Source organism: Lepeophtheirus salmonis, chromosome 5 (genome assembly GCF_016086655.4).
Source record: "Lepeophtheirus salmonis chromosome 5, UVic_Lsal_1.4, whole genome shotgun sequence".
Lineage (NCBI taxonomy): Eukaryota > Metazoa > Arthropoda > Copepoda > Siphonostomatoida > Caligidae > Lepeophtheirus > Lepeophtheirus salmonis.
In genome coordinates, this window is record NC_052135.2 from 60,611,258 (window position 1) to 60,633,379 (window position 22,122).

A 22,122-nucleotide genomic window follows, 5' to 3' on the forward strand; every position below is an offset into this window, starting at 1 on the left:
TTAATTTTTGGCTTTATTTATTTTGACATACTGCCAAATCATATTTATACAACTCTATCCATAGTTGAAAATAATGCTAAACGAAAAAAAACTGTAAAAATAACGATGGAACAAAGTAGCTCAATAGAAAAAGCACTCTAGAGAAATTATACTCTTGAATTCAATATGACTAGGTTCGCGCCCCAGTAGTTCCTAGAGAAGGAAATATTCATCAGGTATAATGACTTCAAAGAAGATTCCTACGTCAGACAGAGTAAATGCAATACTATAATGTTTACTTATGCTAAATGAGTGTAAGACCAATTAAAGGAAGGTTTAACAAAACCATGGTAATCCTAAGAATTTAAAGATTTTTTTGGAGTTGATCAGCTTAGCTGTGATGACGTTTCATTAAAGTAGCTGCTAGAAACTGTAAAATGGAGTAAGTAAACACAAAGCCACTCCACTCCGCATTAAGCTAGGAAAAAGGTGGAATGTCGATCCAAAATTCTTCTAAGAGTCCAATATGAACTTACACTTATAACTCAAAAACAATTCCTCCGTCTAACGCTTCGTCTTTCATGTTCTAGTTATACAGAAATAAAATAATAATGATAACAGATTTGAAAAATATGAAACACTGGTCATGTTCCTCTTCCATGATCATATTTTTTTTCATATCTAAATCTATCTATGCCATAAATGTAGTTATAAATCTTTCTTTACAGTGCACAAATGAACTGTTCAATAAATACGAGATGTGTGGACTCAACTTGACCCCATGGTGAACTCCTTATATCTTTCTATAATATAATAATAGTTTATTTTCCAAAACCAATTATTTTTACAATTGAGTAATAAATTATTGAGAATTTAACTCTACAAAATTAATAATATACCGGATTTCTGAATTTACCATTTTAAAGCATGATTATAAATAAAGTATGGGAAGGGTTCTACTTGAATGACTTAATGTCTTGTTTATTAAATCATATTGGTTATTCAGATAGACGTAGGAAATGGCCTTCCGATTTAGGCAAACTTAACAGTGGTCAATTAACTTATTATAAATATTGTAACAACCAGAAATGAAATTTAAAAATAACAAAATGAAAAAAACCTAAAAAACTCCTTTGAGTAATTCCTAATTTTGCTATTATGTATTAATTTTGAACAATAATATTTGAAAACGTTAAACTTACTTTTTACAATTTGAAACTTGTAAACTAAGAATAATTCTTTATAAAACACCCAAAAAATTGAAAAAGTACTATTCTTTTTTTTTTAAAGGTCATTTTAGAAATAGTCTGTTGTAATAATATTTTAGAAAAAACTCCTTGAATATTTTTTTTTCTAACCAAAAAAGTTTACTTTAGAAAAATAAATAAAGATACAATCCATAGAGAAAAAATACATTGAGATGGCAAAATAATTTCTATTGGCAGTTTGGCAAACGAGGGCAGTAGTAAATTAAAATGGTCAGTCTGTTACAATTAACAGTAGTTTGACGAAAGGTTATGTTCTTTTCAACTTCAGCTAAAGGAAATAAGTTGATTGGTCAACTTTTTCTGACGTCATCAGATTTGAATGTAACTTCTCCAATGGCAGATTGTCAATCAATGTTAAACCAGTTAATCTAAGAAGTATTCAAACTTAATTCATTTTACACATAATAGAGTTGATAGTTAATTTATATTAATGAGATTCCTATTCTTTATTTGTCCATAAAATAACGTTTTAGATTCATTTTTCACAAAAATAATAAAATATTTTGCTACTTAAGAATATAAGGATGATATACAGGGTCTTGCAGATAAATTGAGACTGAATTCAACTGTTTCTAGATCAATAACGCTTGCAAGTAGAAAATAAGTTTAATGATTCAATTTATTCTTTCTTTTATGGACAATAATGTTATTCTATGTGATATCCATTTTTGGCAAAAATTGTCTCAATTCTTGCCCTGGAGGCCTTGCACCCCTTGGCAACTTGCATGGGATCAATACCCGTTCAGTACTTGGTAATAGAGGCCTTCAAGACCTTGCTGCTGTTGTGTTTGGTAACACAAACCTGTCTCGCTCAGTTCCCCTAGAAGTAGAAGTCCAAGGGGTTTCAAAACGGGGGAGTTGGGGACCAGGTTTTGTGGCTCCAAAAGGGATTTTATTGCTTTTAAAAAGGTCCACAGTCTTCTTGGCCGTATGTGCAAGAGCAGAGTCTTGCTGAAACACAAACTGGGTTCCATTGGCTTCCTGGATCATCCAGGTAATGACAATACTCTTCAAAACCTCACAGTCAAGTTCGACAACTGTTGACCTTCCCCCCTGCTTCATCGTTATATCCTCTGATTACATTCAAAACGGACTCAATCAAAAGATAATAACATAACCTCTCAAATGGTACATTAGAATGAGATATACATGCGCTCTTTAATCATGTTGATGCAGTTAAAATCAGTCCCAATTTATCTGCAAGGCCCTGTATGTACTAAAATAAAAATAATTATTTTTAAGCCATTAAAATTATTGATATCAATCTAGATCGAATTCATTTCTCTGAATATTAGGAGAAGTAGACATCTTAGTTAATTAATAAAATAGAGTCTTTATAATACAGGGATATCTTTATTAATTAAATTCTCAATATAAAATTTATCTTTAATAAGGTATGAACCTTGTTTACTTATACTATTTTGTAATCAAGGCTTTAGAGAGTGGCTCTGTGTTACGGGTAAAAAATATAACCCTAAAAACGAAAATATACAATAGGAAGTGAACTTTGGTTACTATTCTATAGCTTAATAACCACCTCTTGAACATTAATATACACAAATATCAATTATCCTCCTCTGTTATGTTATAGTCGTAGAAAAATAAATTGGTAAATTTTACGGATTACTGAAAAGAATCTCAAGATTTGTGTTCCCAGATTATGAAGGAGGAAAATATATATATAATGGAAAAAGAAATATATGAATCCTTCAAAAAGTTTAATTCCTAGGTATTTTTATCCAATATAAAATTATAAAAGTGTATATTATGAATAATATATTAATTTAATGTCCGTCATTTTGAAATATAAAGTACTATTGATCAGCAATATCATGGAATTCTTGAGACCTAGAATAATCAAACAGGATTTTTATTCCCACGTGAGGGGAATATAAAAGTAGTGATTGTTTGACAACGTCATTATGTACTAATTCCTTCATGAGGAGAGATAAAGGAAAACTATCTATGCTGTATGTCTGAGTATTTCATGGGTCTAAAATTCAAAAGCTATACTAACAGCTTCAATTTTGACATCAAGGTTCCTTAAAGGATCAATTGAGTGTAAAGTTGAAGTTACGCCTATGGTTAAATAAAGATGTTGCCTTACTATGCTTCATTTGTTACTTTGTTTAGGGGGTGGCTTTTAAGAAAGTGGCATACGAGTGGTGCACACCTCATTCATCACTAAAAATATCCTTCACGGTGATGTATAAAAAGATAGAAATAATAATACTTTAACCTTTAATTTATCATAATTGAGCTTCTGTATGTAGACTATATATATAAGTACATACATGTGTAGGCATAATATATGTACATAAAGCAAACCAAAAAATATTTAGCTTACCTGAAAAAAAAGAAAAGAATTATAAATAGGTTTATGATAAAAAAATAAGTAAATGATTAGTTGACAGGCATGAAATGAAAAACAATTATGGATATGATATGAATATTCTTTTAAATTTCGGAAGTTCTTTGAATTATGAATGAACTGAATGAAGCAGCTATAAGTGAGAATCACTTTCAAGGGAAGCTCCACCAATTAAGTTTTTTGCAAAAAAAAAATCAGAATTCCGATTAATCCGCCTATTTAAAATAAATATAATTAAGGATTTTCTCTTTTAGTCTGTTTTTTATTTGTTTTCTAACTTCAATTCTCTTTTTTTAATCATCCCATTTTCTCTCGACTCAAATAATCAAAAGTGGAAATGCCCTTCCCATACCCTACTGTGGCATTTTACTCCCCTAGGTGACCATCTACCGCCCCCTATAGCCAGTGATGGTAATCAGGGCATTTTGGCCATGTTAAAAATAAAAACCGAAAATTTACAGGTTAACCCTGTGAATTTGATGAAAGTCTTAAAGGAGAACAGCTTAGCTGTCATTACGCTTCATTAGATCAGCTACAAGTAACGAGTCAGCTGTGACTAAGGAAGAAGGAAATATGGAAGGATATGGGCAATAGTTACTACAATGTCGATCCTCAATTCTACTCTGAGTCTAACAAGGACTTTAAATTATAACTTTGCGACAAATCCTCTGTTTTACTCTCCGTCTTTATGCAGACACCCTCAGTTTCTATCCGGTTTTTCTATCTATCAATAATAGCTTGTATATAGTAGAAACAACAGTTCACTCCACAGGGATTAAATAATAGTGACAACAGCTGAGGAATAGAAAATTAACTCTTCAATTGGCTACTACAAAAAAAAAAAAAAAAAAAAAAAACGGGCGCGCTAAAAAATGCACCCGATTTTCATCACTACCTATAGCTATGGCAAGGCCATGCCTCTACCCCTTTCTGCTCTTTCCTGTTATTACAAAGGTACTATTTTTACCGAAAATAGGTCGAGAAAAACAGGATCTCAAAAAGAACAGGGAACTGTTCGAGCAAAGAACTACATAGAATCCAGAACCGCAATTTAAGGACCCTTTACATCACTACTTTGATCTCTCCCGTTTATATTGTGATGTCATAATATCAAGTCTATTTCCCTTCATTTCTTATTAGAGAATATTCCTAAATTTAATATTAATATCAAAATAATAACTAATTTTATAATCTTTTATAATGAAGTCCTCTCTCTTTTTTAGAATTTAAAATTTTCCAATAAGATAAAAAAATATGTATTTTTTTTCCTTCAAATTACAGTAATTTCTCCCCCATTTTAAACAAGGTACACAGACCCTGTAATGTATCGCAAAATAAATTTACAAAAGTAAGGCCGTTTTTTTTTATACTTCAAGATGTGAGAAGATCATAAATCATTTTTAAGGGATCTAAATATGCCTCATCGACCTGAAATATTTTCCAAAATGCGATTTTTGATGACTCTTTGGACAAAAAGCTTAGCTATAAGAGGCGATGGAATGTCAAAAAAGACTTTAAACTAAAGTATGATTATTAATATAAATAAAACACTTTTTATATATTTTGCTATCTAAGTATCAAAATTGGATAGAACAATGAATGAAAGGAGAAAAAGCTAGGTGCATTGTCGGCGGTACTTAAAATGCATGTTCACTCCCATCCTTAATTGTTATTTTCCCTTATATTTATCTATTTTTTGAGATAAAAATGAAAGACTACATTTCATATAACAGGATCATTTTTCAAACACAAATTTAAAAATCCTAATGATATACTTTTAATATAATTTTATATGTCTTTTTATACTTTAAAAATATTAACAGTCGTTCTTTGTGACACTTTAATATCTGTCGAAGCTGTATAACATAACTTTGTTATACTTTCATTAACTATTCATCTAAACGAAATGCTCTTTAGATATAGAATTAATTAAACTACAAGTCTACAATCATTTGTGATCCTCCTTCTGGGTATATGTCATAATTAGAACCTTAAAAATGATTTTCGATCTCCTCATATTGTAAAGCATGGGGAAAAAATCCAAAAAGTATACTTTTGAATAGGTCCAGTGTACACGAATTATATTAATAAAAACTTTGCATATTATAATTTTCAAACCTCAACAATTCTCTTTTTTAAAATATAGAGGCCCTGTGATTTAAAATGGTTTCATACTTGGGGAGTGAAAATGCCACGTTAGTCATTTTTGTGCATCCAAAATTTAACTTATCATGACATTTACACTCTAAATAAAAGACACATTATAAATCATAAAACTTCTTCATTTTGATGGGGAAAGCTGATGATAAAAGGCAAAGTTAAAAAAAAAAAAAAAAGTCCCACCTTTTGAGTAATTTATCACGAAACTGTTTCATTTTCTACTTAATAAATTGATCAGAACATAATGTCATTATCATTTAAGTACCATGAATCTATTCTATTTAATGGTCATTTGTAAATGTATTGCTATATACTTATAAATATGCCTTTAAAAAAGTTATTCGTTTAAAAATCAAGGTTTTTGTATGAACTATAATTGTTTTCATTCCTAGATATACAACCCATGCTGCTATGTAATCCTTTTGAGTAATCTATGAACAAGAAACTGGGATAATAACCTTATATGTATTTTTTTTATTTTAATATAATGGAAGTTAATATAATTGGAGCTCCGTTGAATTCGTTTTATTTTACTTTACTCATTTAAAATTGTATTTTATTGAAATCAAAATATATTTATGTTTAATAATAGACTCTTATTTATGACACACAGTCAGGAACGCAATTAACAATAATTTATTCAATGTTCAATGTCTATCTTTTAGGAATTTTATCAAACAAAAGATATACAAAATATCGATTATAGATTTGATTTTTGATATACAACATATATATATCAAAACATGCAATGTTTGACATGCAAACTTCCTATTCCAACGGTTATTTTTGATTACACATAGCACTTCTCGATAATTTAGCTATATAAAATCAGCAAAGACGTCTGCTAATCACTAATGCGAAAAAGACGAAAAAATTATCGGATTTTGAAATGGATAAGTTAGAGATATCACAATTGTAATAACGGCGGCTAATTTTCATATTTTCAACGTTCAATACTTTGAGTTAGTGATGTCGGATGTCCTATTTAAAAATCTCGTTTTTATCGAACATAATTTTTTCTGGCTAGTCTGAAATAAAGTTACCTTAAGCTTACATTGATTGTTCAAGTAGGAGGGAATAAGAAAATAAATGACGCCAAATTATACAAACAGTTTATTTGGCTATATTACATATTTTGAGTCAAATAAATATATGGCTGTGATAACAGAGCTAGTCTTCTTACTTATTTCGAAACAAACTTGACAAAACTACTTTATACTTAAGTCTGTATTTTCTCTTAGTAACTTTGTTAACCAAAACTGTTGCCTATGTCAAGTTGACCTATAAGACCCGCCTCTTTGAGACCAAGTTAGGAAGAAATGCTCCCACAGATTGCTTGCTGCAAATCTTTCAGTATCTGTTACAGATTGATTTGCGTTATGAGACTAGGGAAACAATAAAATAAGAAGAATTAGCAATAGTAGAATAACAAAGGAAATAAGTTGATTGGCGTTCAGCAGACCAATAAAAATTAGCGGGTGCCCACCTCTGCAAATCAGTTAACATAATCCCCTGTTTAGTATATTTTATACTTTTTTGATCATAGGAGGATCTGCGAATGATAAGGAGGTATAACGAACATTTTCATGGATTTTTTATTTATCAAATATTTCTTTACTTATTTAAAAAGTTTCACCTAAAAATCTTAAAGAATACCATTTTTGAAGTTTCTTTTTATCATACATAAGTGTATAATTCTTTTAATCAGAGAGATGGACAATATTTTTGAAAAAAAGGGGAGCTAAAACTCTAAATATGTATATGGGTCAAAATAATCAAGGAAAATAATGCTGTTAAAAGTTTTTTCGACAAATATTATTTGTCTATTTTGAACATTCTTATGAAAATTATGCTCTCACATTTGTAAATCGTGGTGAAAAATGTTTTGAAGAATCTTTAATAAAAGGCCAGAAAACAAATTTGAACTTAAAATAATTATGCATAACTTTTTTTTCACGAAACTTAATGAATGTTTCTTATGTTCATAGAGTGACAAAGTTTTACTCGAGGGCAGCGCTGTTATGGAATGATTTTATATCAGCTGTTTCTGGAGTAATTTAGTGAATATGGTCCATATATTTTTGCCTCTTGTGATATTATCAACATTTTAATTTGTATTTGTTTCTCAAAAAGTGCCTCCTGCAACAACTTTAACAACATCATCAAGCAATCTATATTCATACATATATGTTAAGATCCCTTATGATTAAAAGATTATGATATTTTAAAGAAATAACACTATGCAACAGAATTTTCGCCCACCGGCAAAAACCCACATCTAGTATTGTTATTTAAGCCATAGAATACAAAAAGGACAATTGAAATTATTTTTAATAGCCAAAAGGTTACTTAGAATAGTTTATTGATAGAAATTGACGAAGAATCGCGAATACACGCTCAAATTTGAGAAAATCATTCTAGCTTGCTTTTGTGTTAATGTACCACTTATCAATTAAACATATTCTATCTATATTATGTATTCACCGATTTAATTGAATATTTTGAATTATTTTTTTGTTAACTATAAAATATTTGTATGTACATCGACAATTTTAGTTATTCATGTGTATAATTCATGTCTAAACTTTTCCAATGATTGACATTTGACTTGTATTTTTGAGTAATGAATTTCCCCTCATATACATACACTCCTCATATTCCTCTTGAAAGTAAATATGTGTATATGTAATACACAAATGACTTGAAAACACGATACAATTATAACTACTTTGGTTTTCTATCCTCATAGTTTTCAAACTGAAGGCCCCCCACATTGATGCCTTGAGCAATTGTATTTATAACATTACTGAGTATGTACTATTACTTAGAATACTGAGGAGATAGATGAAAAAAAAAAAGAAGATCTTCATGATATAACTTTCACTTTGTGTGTTTTATCAGGATTTCATACAATTCGTTTGTGTACCTTACAATTACAGTTGTAACAGTCCTTACTTGTTCGTTCTAGTCCAGTCTTAAGAACCGCTCCTATCAGTTATTGGGACCGGTTTGTCTAACAAATTATTCTAAGTAACCTTTAGGGTTATTAAGAATAATTTCAATTGTCATTTTTGTATTCTATGGCTTAAATAACAATACTAGATGTGGGTTTTTGCCGGTGGGCGAAAATTCTGTTGCATAGTGTTATTTCTTTAAAATATCATAATCTTTTAATCATAAGGGATCTTAACATATATGAAATTAGATTGCTTGATGATGTTGTTAAAGTATGATTTCATGTCAGTTGTTGCAGGAGGCACTTTTTGAGAAACAAATACAAATTAAAATGTTGATAATATCACAAGAGGCAAAAATATATGGACCATATTCACTAAATTACTCCAGAAACAGCTGATATGAAATCATCCCATAACAGTGCTGACCTCATGTAAAACTTTGTCACTCTATGAACATAAAAAACATTTATTAAGTTTCGAGAAAAAAAAGGTATGCATAATTATTTTAAATTCAGATTTGTTGGACCTTAGAACTGATTAAAAAATAATGAATAAAGTTGAATGACGCCATCAAGGATCAAACTTTATAAGTTTTTAGGACTGAACTGGACAGGGCTATAGTCTTCAGTCATAAATAAGCACAGATCCACTACCTATAATTAATATAGAAGGATTTGACATATAACAAAATTATAAATTATTTATGAAAGGTTGCGTTGAATATAACTGCAAAAAGTCTTAGTTGATCAAAATGAGTTGCAACAAGGCTTACAAACGAGGTGCTTCACTTTAAATCGATGTTTCCTTAGCCAAGTTACTAGCAAAAATGGAAATGAAATGTGAACGTGTTGCCTCTCTCTTGACCAATGGTCACAAAGTCAAGGACATTTCCAGTGATGACGATATATGTGTAACCATTATTTACACCGTGAAGTAAGTAAAGGTGTTAGAAATAGAGTCTGTCCAATCGTCCAAATTCATAAATTGTGTTTCAAATCTATAAGGAGAAAAATACCTTTTGGGTCCTAGAGTTATCAGGGTCAGACTACAGGGGCCAATAATATTGCAATTAGTATCATATGACAGGTTTCCCTCTCGTCTAAAGTTTTAACCAAATAAATCTTAGTATATGGTCACAGCATGCAAATGAATTTCGTATAACCAAATGAATCCGTTAATATTATAAAATCAACTTTATGTTGATCTTAAGGGTCAACCAGAAGTTTGATTCCAATTAATTTGGCATCGTAATCTATTGCAAGATCTATTTAATCCTTTTTAAATCAAGTATAAAACTAATTCGTAGTTTTAAGGGTTTTTAAGAAATTGACAATTTATCTGGGCAATTAATTTTTCTGCGTTTATATTAACGCATCTTACAATAAATACATTTTTGTCAAATTTAAGTTATTAACAAGTTAAAAAAATGAAAATTGAAATTTTGAACCGAAATTTATCGGACAATTTTGCCATTTACACTAGCAGTTTCCTATAAAAGTAATGTTGAATAAAAATTAAGAATAAGGAAAATTCTCTATATTTAATAAATGGGCATTAACACCCCAATTTTTCAAATATATATTTTGGTTAATTTTATGTTACATTTATGTGATATATAGAGATACACAAAACTATTAATCTAAGTTAATAGCAGTACTTTTCAAGCTTATTAAATATTTATTAGATTTGATTTGAATTTTGCCTAATATTTGTGAATCGTATTTTAAAAAATAAACATTTTCTTGACAATTATTTAAAAAAAATAATAGAGGCAAAATATACATACTTTGAATATTGATAGTTTCCACTTTTTTTAACTTAACAAGGTACATATGTTCAAAATATTCTATTCGAGCCATTAAGTCATTGTTACAGGCACGCAGCTAAGTAACTAAGTACTTATTTGCAACATTAATGTAATAACATGACTATTATTTATAGACAAATGCAGTCAGTAGTCTTACAAAATATATTTTGCTTCTCTTATGTACCGTTAATACCATATTGAAAAACATAATTAATTTAAGTTTCCACTTATGGACAACATTGCATGAAGTTTTTATAGCTTAGCATGATATTTTGGAGTGTTTTTAAACAGATTTTCTGTTGGATGCTAATATATAGTTTATGTATCTGCTTTAATTATTTAAAAAATACTGTCCTTAAAAAATATTTAATTGCCTAATTAACATATTTGAAATACATAGACCACTTCCTTCCCAAATATCCTGTTTGGTGTTAAAGAATTGTAAAGAGGAACTCTTAGTGTTACACGTAAGATGATCCTATGAAAATCGAAAGGGTTATAAGTACTGACGTAAACTTAGGCTATAAGGAAATAATTCAGAGTAACCAACATAGCAAAAAAAAAAAAAAAAATCCCATCTGGGACCGAATTTTTCTTCTTGTGTGTCGCGTGTGTTTCAAAATTTTGAACATCGAATAATGTAGAGTTAAATATGTTTCATAAATTATATTTGTACAACTTATAAATCTGCACAGGAAAGATTGTCAATTGATTAAGACTTGAAAAAACGGTCTAAACATTGAGACCGAAGATTTCGTTCAAAAAACTCAGTTACTTCTACAAATATATTTAAACGCACGATTACCTCGATCCTGGATGAAAAACTTGCACACTTCACTCAAAAAAGGAAACTGACTTCACATTTATTAATGAGTGGAGATAAATGTATATGAAGTAAACCATAAGTAATGTGAGGATTGTTGACAGTCGTACCTAATCGGAGAAGGATATCCTACGTCCTTTTTCTCCGGATTTGATTTTGGCGGCAATCCCCTATTTATTACTGGAATAAATTAACTATGTTCTATTGGATTTGTCTTTTTCATATTGGAGGTGGATATCCAAAATGAAAAAGACAGATCCACGTGGTTACGATCTCCTCTGCGCCGGTGTCATTGCTGAGAAGGGTGCAGAGACTGTTGGCATCTCCAGCTGATACTGCCTACAATATAAAGAAGTCGATTAGAACACCAAAAGCCAAGAAGAACCAAAACTTCTGCAGCAACAGTATGATATCTTTAGGCAGTTCTTCACCTTGTGTCTTTTATATCTGATAATGACATCTGGTATGATCATGATGATCTACAGAGTGGGGACTCAAAACATACAGTAGCATGCCTCAACTACGAGAAGCGTGATTTTTTATATAATCATTTCTCCTTTACATGCAATAATAGCTTCTACACGCCGGGGAAAAGGTTGGCATCTCTTGACGATAAAGGTCTAGTCCATGGCGTGTCACACTGCCATCATAGCACCTCGTAGCGAATTCAAATTTAGATGAGACGTGGAGCAGACATTCTTCTCCAAGACGCACCAAACCTCAAAATCGAAGGCTTGAGCTCAGGGATGGAGGAGGGCCACATGGAGCCAGACCAGAAGTCAGTCATACTGTTGCTGCATAAGTTTTGGTTCTTCTTGGCTGTATGGGGCTATAATGGACTTCTTTATATTGAAGGCAGTATCGGCTGGAGATGCCAACAGTCTCTACACCTCTACCTCTCAGGAGATGGATAATTTGGGAATGACCAATTTGTCCAGATTCGGAGTTTTTCTAATTTTGTAATATTACCGAAATATATCTCTTGACTTCCTTTATCAATGTCTCCACAATTTTTTCGTCATTCTCTTTAATGACATGTTCTTGGGATATCAACGAGACCACAAGGCCAAGGAGAGTACTTGAGGATACATGCCGAAAGTTGGGAAATGACGTTTCAAGATTGCTTTTTAGAGAGGTGACTAATTCTGTTTCAGTAAGGTTTAATTTCAATCCTGATGTTTCTTCAAATTCAGCAAGTTCATCTGTAACATTTATTAGTGAGATTTCACTTTGTTATCCTGTTTGTTTTATAAATTGTGAGATCCTCTGCATATACAAGAGTCTTAAATGATCTATCGTTAATTGTAGTTAAATGCTACTGCAATTTTTGGGTCTTACCTCTGTATACTGTGCCTGAGTTCTATAAAATGGGATGCTGTATCACGGTACCCTCTCATTTAACCTAAGTCTTATGCATAATTAATTCAATGCAGCTTAAAGTCATTAATATTAATAGGTGTGAGAGGAGGTTCATGGATATAAATGATTGCAGTAGTAACTTAAACTTTAAAAAAAAAAAAAAATAATATCTTAACAAATGGTCACTCATATGTCATTTGCATACATACTTGAATTATTACTTATATTCGAATCATGACATCCATTTTTTGATATGCACCTACTCCTTATTGGTATAGAATGTTAAAGTGGCAGCATGATACGTGCATTTTTTTGCAACAAATGTTCACCATTTCATTTTAAATCCATAATGCCCCTACCTACTCAAAAAACCCTTTAAATTGCTACAAATTATTATTTACATACCGTAAAACTATTTTTAAAATCATATTTGGAACGAATAACATTTATCATAGTTAACTTTGGGATTCATTGAAAAGATTAATATTATAAACAATAAATAAAAAACAAAATTAATATACATAATAAATAACTATTGGAGCCATGACTTGAATGGTTACAACCATGTAATGATAGGTTAATCGCTTTGTAATTTTACATTGATAAATGATTTGCTAAAGATGAAAAATAATATATCGACTCGTCATTTTTCATGTTGATATATCATCCATATACTTGCCTACCTATGTCGCTATAAGCATGCAACATGTCAGAAATAATTATTTATTATACTCAAATTATTTTCTATGGATATACTTACTAGTCATACGCAAGGTTGCGTTTTTTTAGAACCCACGGGTCCTTCATCTTTACATTCTACAACACAATTAAATGGAGGTTATATTTTGCCACTGTTTGTTAGTCGCTAAGATTACGGGAAAATTTACAAATTGAGTTTGATCAAACATGGTCAGAAAATTATATATGGTCACTGTAGCAGCCTATTAAATTTTGAGAGTTCAAGTTCAAAGGTCAATGTTACACAAAACTTAAAAAAATGTGTAATATACCTTAGCTTTAGAACAAATTAAGATAAATAACTCAATTTGATTTTAGGCGGTGATTTTGCAATCTACCAAGGGACCATTTTTTTAATGTTCCTTTAATTGGTTCTATGGAGTTGTACTGATTAAGTATAAATAAACATTAAAGTTTTACATTTACTCCATCAGACCTAGGAATCTTTTGGTGAAATCCATATACATTGTATATTTCTTTCTCTAGGAATCACCGGGGCGCGAACATACACACTTTAATATTCCTTTAATTGGTTAGATGGAGTTGGCCATTCTAGTTTAAACTGTGCAAAGCTCCCCAAAAGACCTGCAATATTTTATCTAATTGGACTATTACAGAAAATTTTACAAAATAAATAATATTTAATTATTCATTACTCTGTATATTTAGCGAGTTCAAAGTGTTTAATTGAATTTTATTTATGGAATTGTTCATAATCTAATGAACCCACAGCTCAGCATCTTTTTTCATGATGAAGTGACCTTCTAAATTCTTCTAATTGGGTGACATAGTTTAAATAGAGCCTTCTATCCCCACAATATTTTTATCATTTTGCTACAGAAACGACAGAACCTCAACCTCAATTTTAGTTTCCAAAAAGGGTCCTCACATCAAATTCTAATTTACCCTTTCCATGTTTAAAAAAAATGCAAAAATCCAATCTGCGCCATAAAAGTGTAAAATGGTGGACTTGCTTGAGTCTATATCCATTTGAATGCGACTTGAAATCCTTTGAATGGAAGCACTTTTGTTGTATAATAAATATGACAGGGCAAAATAAACTTAACTATTAAGTGATGAACGAGCTGATTATCTTTGTACTATGTTTTGATAAAACTCAGTCCGATCTACGGGCAAAAAATGAAACTGCATATAACTTATACCATGGAATTCTTGACAGAGCTAATATTGTTTTTGTTTATATCTCCTCTTGAAGAAATGGAGTAAGAAATGACGTAAACTCATTTTTTTTTTTTTTTTTAACCAATCAGAAAATCTTATTCTATATAATTATTCCAGGTCTCTAGAATTCCAAAATAATACTTAGGTAGGGCTGTAAATCCTGACAATTTGAAGAATGTATAAGAAGAGAGCAGTTTAGCTGTCTTCATATTTCATGAAATTAACTGCAAGAAGCTGTGAAATGAAGAAAATAAACAGAAGTTCCACTCCGTACCAAGCAAGGACATTTCTTTTATTTAATAAATACTTGCCCGCTTTTCACCTAAAGTATTTATTGTAGTATAAGTTTAAAAAAGAAGTATCCTCAACACATAAAAGATTACTCACCCACCCCAATTTAATGCAGGAATTACTCTCTTTTTGATCCTCAATTCTACTCTGAGTCCAACTAGGACATAAACTTAAAACTAGCTATGAAAATCGTGTGTATTTTGGGAAAATAAAAAAAAAAAAAGAGAAAATCAACATGGTAACCCTGACAATTACAAGAATGTTTTGGAGGAGATCAGCACAGCTGTCTTGGCGTTTGATTAGATCACCTATAAGAAGCTGATACGAAGGGAAGGAAATAAACAAGGATATTGGCAAGAAATACTCCGATGCCGATCCTCAATTCTACTTCAGTTTAACAAGGACTTTCAATTTTAACTCCGCAACAAATCTTCAAGGTTACTCTCCTTTCTTTATGACCATAAAATTGTTGTTCAATCAGGGTTTGAATATAATTGAATGCAGTTGAGAAGGAAGTTCACTCCTCAGGAATTAAATAATAATGACAAGAGCAAGGGATAAGAAAATTTACTCTTCCGTTTGACAACACCCCAAAACATCGTAGGTGTTACAACTTTCCATCATTCATGAGCACACACACCCGGGAATGAAACAATCATAAAAATAGTTTTCGAACATTAAAAACACTCTTTAAACAATACTCAACGAACAAAAAATCGCAGACTAAAAAATGATACAGCTACGTTTTAAAATATTATTCATGACTAATTTATTTTAAAGATATTTTTTTCCATTTAAGAACTATCTATCTATTAATGGACTGCGGTGTTTTTTTCTTCAGTGCTTTATTGTTATAGCGATAATAATACGAGTCATCTTGGTGTATGTAAAGGAAAGCCTGATGATTTTTTCCCCCCATAAAATTAATTAATTGCTATACCTTAGTGACGAAGCTTTTTTTAAATTCTTCTCCTTCACTTGAATGTCGTGGAATGACAAAGTAATTTGACTACTATCGGTAATTACATATTTTTCATATGTTGTATTGAAAATAAGATAATATTTTGGGCAAAATAAACTCCGTAGTACCAATTATATTTATTACAGTTCCATAACTACGGTTTTGTTATTCGAGACTCCTGGTGTATTACTTCAACATAAAAACAATTTTGAAATGAGAAATTCACAATTAATAATTTTACTTCATGTATACATAGAGCCCTAATATTAATAGACGTATTTGAGTCATTTATATACTTTTATTCAAAATTGTGGGATGAGTTAAGATACCCATAAATTTTAGCTATTGTTTAAAACCTTTATTTAATTTAAGATATTTGTATATTGGCCCCGATATGGTCTTTTAAATAAAATCTGTCAATTATAATTCTTTTATTGTGACAATCAATTTTAACTTCTTCAAGTGTTTTCGAAAATTTGTTTTTAATATAATTCGTCGCTGAAGGACACAAGTGTAATTTACACTCAATTATGAGAAAAAATCAATTTGGCTTGATTTTGTGCTGATGAGCTACATATATGAATTCAAATAAAGAACTTAAATAATTCACCTTCCAAAATTTGGTATTAGTTTTATGATATTTGCGGTCCCATACCCTCAACTTAACTTCAAATTAATTAAAAAAATAATGCATATTTGGTCATTCACATCAAGACTTTTAAGAACAACCAAAGTACGTTCCATGACATGCCATGACAAATATCCAGCCAAAGTGTTAGAGGAGACTAATACAGATGGAACTTATTTACAAGTCTAAAAAAATAAATATATAGTCATGGATTGTTTCAGAAATTTCCAGACCGATTCGTTACTCTGGTAGCTATGTAAATAATTACGATTGTGGGATTGGTTAAAATTAAAAATAGTTAAATGTTTTAAATAGAAAAATATATGTATTTGAATAAACTGTGCTTTTTTTAGATTACAATGACTGTATTAGAAAATAGAAATCTAAATATATTTTAGAGTAATAATTATATTTAGAGTTGCATAAGATATTCCCTATCTCTTTGTGAAAATAGAAGAAACTGAAAATGAACGTAGTCATCCAGACAATTTTAAGAATGTTTGTGAAGGTGAGCAGCGTAGTAGGTGCCATGACGTTTTAGTATTTTAGCAAGAGAAATCAAATACTCACAGATCTTACTTAGTATATAGCAAGGACAACATACTCTGATATAGATCTTCACTTCCAAGAAAGACTTAGCACTCTTATTGGACTCAATTTCCGCCACATTAGATAGTTGAATGAGGAGAGAGAAACCAAATTGCATTCATCTACGAATGTAACATGGTACAATAAACACAAATATGGCATAATTGGTCATCTCATATCCAATTCAAACGGCTACTGATTATGATGACATATGTATTTCCCAAATGATGAAGGAGGAAGTCTTTTCAAAATAAGGTTTTGTAGATATTTTCAGTCAGTTCATCTATTGTGTTAGTATTTATCATATATGTATTATAAATAAAATCTAATAACAGATAGGAGAAAAAAGTTTTATTCGATTCTTTTATCAAATAAACTTTTATATGTTTGTATATACAATATACATATATTTTGATGTACAAAATAAAAATCTACTATTCAAAAAAGTATTTTATGAAAGGGGAAGAAAGAATTATTATGTCGAAAACTTTCTGTAGGTAGAAAGTAACTTTTTCAATCAAAAAAATTACTTATTCTGAGAATTTTCAGATAATTAATTATTCGTTGAAATACTTATTTGTACAATAGACTGGGGATAGTTGCAAAATGCCCTTTTGTCGAATGTCAATGGAGCTAGAGCTATAAAATTTACATTATAATTTTATAAAATAATGCAAATTAATAATGAGGAAAAATCAATAATTTTGTTTGAGAAGCTGTTTTTGAGCGGGTAAGAGTGCAATTTTCACATAAAGCATGTATTTTATCCAGAGCTGGGGCCTGAAATGTTTTTATAGATGATTTATTCAATATATCAATCTTATCCACAATCTATAACATAAATTAAAAAAAAATAACATAATTTATGTGGTGCGTCAACATAAATACAATCCTGAACAAAAAACAAGAAATATAGAAACTATCGATTATTTTTTTAAATTCTATATAACAATACATTGCAATATTTTATAGATAGGTTTGAGTCAATTATAGGCTTTGTACACAAATTTGTGGGATGAGTTACGATAGCCAAGAATTTTAGCTATAGTTTATAACCTATATTCAATTTAAGTGACTTATATTGGATCCGATATGACCTTTCAAATATAATCTGTAAATTTATCATTTTTTTATTGTGACGATCAATTTTGGCTACTTTAAGTGGGATTTTGGACGTACCCCAAGGATTAATAAGAATAACTTGTTAATAGAAATTAACGATACTTTATCACTGAAGAATATAAAAGTAATCCACACTCAATTTTGAGAAAGATTATTCTAGTTTCTTTTTGTTGAAGGTCCATATATATGAATTTAAATAAATAGCTTAAATGATTCATATTTAAGAAGTTTGATTTCTTTTAATGGTATTTGTGGTCTCTTACAATAACCTTAACCTAACTTTAATTAAAGTAAGTTTGGTTGTCCGTATCAAAACTGTTAAAAAAACATTACACGGCGTCTTCGCAGGGATAATAACGAATAATTGGTTCTGTGTTGACTGGCTAAATATTGAAAATATGTAAATATTTGTTCATGAAATAATATTCTTTAGTCCTTTTTTTAAATTTCTAATTTCTAAATCGAATTCGATTTAGGTTGACTTTTTCAACAGCTCCTGACTACAAGGTCTGTTGCAACATTTCAGTACGTTGCATTCAAATCGACTTTATGAGGGAAACCAAATAACCTTTAAATATATTCAAGCAATAACCGATATATATAGGCATGCTATGTTAAAATTTGTCGAGCCTAAGTTAAGCTGCTTGGGTAATAGAGACAAAAACCACAAAATTTCCAACCATCCCCTGTCTCCTTATTTCACTTTGGATAGGAAAAATAAATTTATTATGAATTAACTGTAATCAAAACAAATCCCTCTAATTAGGATGTCTAATTATTTGCACAGGTTTTACAAATAAATATCTAATGAAGTACTTGTGGAAATATTTTAAATTATTTTATAAAAATGAAGGCAGCTTAATACTGTTCATACAAAATAGGAAACTTATTACTTTTCATCGAAACTAAAGACCTAAAACAAATTATATGATTTGCCAAAGTTTGTTAATAATGTTGTAAAATTACTATTAACTAGGACTTTTCTAAATTACCTAGATTATTAATTTTTTTTTTAAAGTTTATAGTCTTTTGAAATAAATTATAGTTAAATTAATTTGTCGAATTAGTCTGTCAAAAATAATTTAATTGTAATTAAGAACATGTGATTTATTGTACCAGCTAGTACATAAATATTTTACATGATCAATTACTTAATGCTTCTTTAATTGATCAAAAATTACTCCTATTGAATTAAAACGAAACTTATATTTAATAAATAACATTTGCATTCCTCGTCGTCCATTTTTAAATGTTAGAAAGAGAAAATCTTTGGAAGAATCAATACGACTATGTATATATGTATATAAATATATGACCCCTCCCCCCCCCTGAAAGTTATGTATCATAGAAAGACAGAAATCTCGTCTATGTTTAAAGATCACATTCTAATCGAAATACTTACAAATGAAGAGGAGGAAAACAAATATTTGGATCTTAAAATGATTCTAAAAACTTTCGTGAAATTCAAGACCTTTGGAGTTTTCCTGAGAATAGTTCGTTTATATTTTGGTGCACTGAGAGAGTTCAGTTTGATAACTTTATATTTATATTAGCTAGAAGACAATAGAAAAACCTTATTTACAAAATTTCAGGTCCATCACACAACTTTTGTTACTTAAAAAAAAAAAGAATAAAAAAATGCCATTTATTGAACAAAATCGCCAATTTGAACGTTATGTACAATACTATTTTTTTTAATATAAACTTTACTTTTTAAATATAGAAAATGCCCTACCAACATTCCCTCTTTTTAAAAGTGAGAGGTTTTGTGAAAACGACAATTATTTGTTTGTTTCTTCCCATAGGACATTTTTCTATCAATTTCCTTTCCATAATTAATTAACTTTTATAAATCACAAGTCCTTCCATTTTTAATAAGGAAAAGTATCAGTAAAGTAAAGGCATCAGAACATGACCATTGCGTGTTTTTCAGTTTAAAAAAAACAAAAATGAAAATAAATCTGGTAATCCTGACGATTTGAAGAATCTTTTAGAGGAGAACAACTTTCATTACCTACAATCAGCTGTGAAGGAGTGGAATAAAGAAATGCACAAGGATATTGGCAAGAATTTCTTCGATTTCGAACCATAATTCCATTTGTATTCCAACAAGAACTTACAGTTATAACTACGCAACAAATTCGGTCTTCTATGATTCCACACAATGTGATTTGGAAAATAATTGAATGTAGTAGAGAAGGAAGTTCACTCTTTAGGAGTGAAATAATAATAATAACAGCTCAGGATAAGAAAATTCCCTCTTCAGTTTGAAAACCCCCCAAAACGGGCGAGCTAAAACATTAACACGATTTTTATCACTACATACAAGGAGGACGCTGAAAATAGGTGAAAGATCCCAAAAACCACATTGGATAATAACAAGTAAATTACCTTTATTTCAATCGTTTTTTGCATGCATTATGCGTATTTAATGCACCATTTTAACCTCTTAAGATGTGTATCATTAAAAAAAATTGTAATTTGATGTACTGATAAATTTTGTTATGACTTTGATTTATTATAAAGATGGTTTCTAAGTAATTTGCCTTCAAATTGTAACATTTTTTAAATAAGTATTTGCTTTATATTTTTAACTGACCACACTTACCCAACAACATATAAGTTTAAATGATTCTTGAGAGAAAATTGTTATTTGATAAAAATATACTTACATAGTACATATTTAATGGAGCACTCAAATGAAGTATTATGTCAACAGAAATATAATATTTAATGTAATATTTGTTTTTAATTAACAAATTTTTAAGTACATTAGACAAATAAAAATTAATTTGTTTATATTTATTTGAAGCATATGTTACATATGTGTGATGTGTCATCATAAAAACAATTTGGAACAAAAATCACGAAAAGGGGAAAATCCCAATATTTTTTTTTAACTTCATATACAGGCCAATATTTTTTATATACATATTTGAGTCAACTATAGGCTTATTTAAATTTTTGGGATGAGTAAAAATACTTTTTAAAAATTTAAGCTTTAGTTGAAAACTTTTATTTCATTTAAGAGACTTATATTAGCTCTGATATGATCCCTTTCTAATCAAATTTGTACTTTTGGCCCTATTCCAACTTTTTCCGATTCTTCCACTATATAAACCGTTTTCAAACATATCGTTTTAATTGAAAATTATTTGCCGTTTTTCCCCCATAAACGTTTTTGTGAGAACAGAGTCTAAGCACCCACAAACCAAACCTTTGGACACCCCTGTAAGTGTCATAGATTACATTTTGGTTTTATTTTTGAGCCAAAAAAATATTGAATTACCGGTACAAATTTTGGTACCTGAATCGGTATTAAAATATTAGTATCGAATATATCTTAATTTATATATATGCACAGAATGTAGCAACGTTATCTCATTTTTTATAATACGTAGCAATCAGGTTGTAGAAGTAGTTCCAGGCTGGGCGTGGTTTCATTTCAGTGGCAAGATTCTAAAGTTTTCTTTGAAATATAGGCCATCGCTATCATGCGTCAGTTTGTGTTTGAAAAGTAGGGTTGCCGTCGAAAAAAATTATTGCCAAGTTGACAGAATATTTTATTTAATTAAACTAAAACAAATTTAAACAATTTCTTCAATTCATCTTCATAATTTGAAATTTGAAAAATTATTTGAACCCAAATAACTCCATGGATACAGATTTTAAATACCTAAACTTAGTGATCAGATTTAATATCATACTAGGATTCAAAATTAGTGTGGTTTGTATACATCGGGTAATAGAAACCGGATTTCTTAAGATATACGTAAAATCGCTATAAAGTAATTAACTAATCATCCACAACTATCAAATAATTTTGCTAATTATATTTTTGTATAAAATAACTACTTCTCTACAAATTCTCAATGAAAATTAATTTAA

The 22,122-nt window shown here is 29.7% G+C and overlaps 1 protein-coding gene across 1 annotated transcript in view; it reads right to left on the bottom strand.

Annotated features, from left to right (window-relative positions):
* Nucleotides 1-22,122, bottom strand: part of LOC121117594 (uncharacterized) — a 637,532-nt gene that overhangs the window by 186,885 nt on the left and 428,525 nt on the right. The gene's annotated exons all lie outside the window — the stretch shown is intronic.